A 2,331-nucleotide genomic window follows, 5' to 3' on the forward strand; every position below is an offset into this window, starting at 1 on the left:
TCCAAGCTGAAACTAAATTAAGCTGCAGTAAATAAGGCTGCTTCACAATACAGACTTATATGAACTGATGCAAAATGAAGTGAGCAGAACAGGAGAACATTGTACACAGTAACAATGATACTGTATGATGGTCAACTGTGAATGACTTAGCTATTCTCAGTAATACAGTGATCCAAGGCAATTCCAAAGGACTTATGATAAAAATGCCCAAAACTTATAGAATGTGAGAAATCAGGAGAAATGCAATGGACTGACAACTGGAAATACAGACCATTAGCAAAGATGGGACAAGCAAATTGGTGGAAATTCTAGCAGACATGACAGCCAGGGACCTCTGGCTGCTGCTTGTTTACAAAAGTCATTGTGTGTGGACCCTAGGAGAGAATCACCCTTCATCTAGGATGGGAAAGTTGCTTAGAAGACCTTGACCTGGTAGTCCCAAGAGAAAACATGATGGGAGATGAAAGTAAATTATTATTCAGAAAGAATTATGCAAAATAGGAGTTTTTCAAAAATCCCATGAGTTTCCTCCCAGAACAGATGGTGGCTTGGTATCAGCAATCAAATAACAGTATTTCCCAAACTCAGCTTTTGCAGTATTTTTAAACTCCAGCAGTTGTCCTGAAATTCAAACTTTTTTGCATGTGAAAAAGCTAGGAAGGAAGGCCTAGAAAAAATTATATGTGTATTAGCAAAGTCCAAGACTTTATTGCTCCACAAAAGGAACTTCAAGGGGCCAATGCATTTATAATTATTGACTCACCTGGAAGACAGCAATACCTTTTCTCTGACAGCAGGAAAGAAGCAGCATAATGCCCCTGCAGCTTTTTTTAAACAAGTCAAACAAAATAAGCAATGAGACAAAAGTCCTGAGGTTACTGCATGCCGAAGATGAATAGAATAGAATGTGCTGGATGATGGCATTTAGGCTCCTTGAGTATGGCATGCTCCTTTATAAGAATTACAGAATTCCACAGTAGAGCAAAGCCTGGCTTTCTCACTTCTCAATTCCAGTGCACAGTCAACTCCAGTACACAGTGTCCGAGAACTCCCTTGTGGTAATGGACTTTTCCAGCCAAACAGGAAGAATGAATGATAACCCTGCTGAAACTCAGAGGGCAGCCTTGGAAGAGGGCCGTGCTTGGAGGAAACAAAGCACAAGGTTGAACATGTTAGGTAGCCAAAGCCCCCTCCACCCTTCTACACTAAGCACAGTGATCTATAGGACACAAAACTGGTTTCATGGAAGCATCTCTCAGGAGGAATCCCATAGGATTATTAAACAGTAGGGGCTTGTGGATGGGCTCTTTCTCCTTCGTGACAGACAGAGTAATCCAAACGTATTTGCACTCACACTGTGCCATCACCAGAAAATCAAAGAATTTCCAGATGTTAACTTTTTAAGATGAGGGACAGATGTTCTTTAGCCTTGATGACAGAAATAATAAATTCATCAAATCTGATCCAACTTGTTGAGTTCTACCAGCCAAACAAAGGAGTTTTGCCTTTCAAACTCAAACATCACTGTATCACAGTGGCCTTATGACTTCAAGTTTGGCTCTTGGTTGAAGACAGGATTTGCTAGAAGAATAACTAAGAGACAGTTAATGCTGGAATGAATGAGCAGATAAAAATTGCTTCATTGTAAATGTTGAAATTGAATATGTAGTCATAACACAATTTGGTTTTCCTTTTTTCTGATGAGCTGGAAAGATAGTGGCTATGGTCTTTCCCATGATCTTCCATCCCATTCCTCCCAGTCCTTGCCTCTGACCCTAGACATTGAAACCAGGCATGAAAATAGCCATCTCCCCCTTTTTTCTGCAGATGGGAAAGTGCTGGCTTGAAAAGGTCTTCAGACTACTGGGGTGAACAAGATAGTTTTCTTTTAAGTAGTAGTGAGAATACAAACTGGCTCCCTGATTGATGTTAGCCATTGGGTTGCTTTAAAAATCCTCTCTGCTGAAGGAAAAAAAATACATTTCATACTGTTCTTTGGTCATCATATATAGCTTTGCCAGTAATTTAAGACAAAAATTTAACAAGCTTGTTAAGTAATACATTTCAGCTATAACTATGTTGATGGTATAGAAACACTGTATTTTAGTTTACAGATGACATTCTAGTATTTTGCATGAAATGTTTACTTTGAAGATGGAGATTTTTTTTTAGCAAAATGTATTTTTTCAACTGCAATATGGAAATGAATTTTCTTGCTTTTTTTTTCTTTTTTAGCCACTCTTTTCAAATGATCAAAAATTTGGCCAATCACTGTTCAAATTTCCAACTTCACTTTGCATGCCTGATTCAGCCTTACTTTGGAGGAAAACA

The 2,331-nt window shown here is 38.6% G+C and overlaps 1 pseudogene; it reads left to right on the forward strand.

The window, feature by feature from the left end:
- Positions 1 to 254: 254 nt before the first annotated feature.
- LOC110208643 (growth factor receptor-bound protein 10-like) lies at positions 255 to 1,546 on the forward strand (annotated as a pseudogene).
- The last annotated feature ends 785 nt before the right edge of the window (positions 1,547 to 2,331 follow it).

The sequence above is a fragment of the Phascolarctos cinereus genome, unplaced genomic scaffold, assembly GCF_003287225.1.
Source record: "Phascolarctos cinereus isolate Bilbo 61053 unplaced genomic scaffold, phaCin_HiC Scaffold_5;HRSCAF=322, whole genome shotgun sequence".
Lineage (NCBI taxonomy): Eukaryota > Metazoa > Chordata > Mammalia > Diprotodontia > Phascolarctidae > Phascolarctos > Phascolarctos cinereus.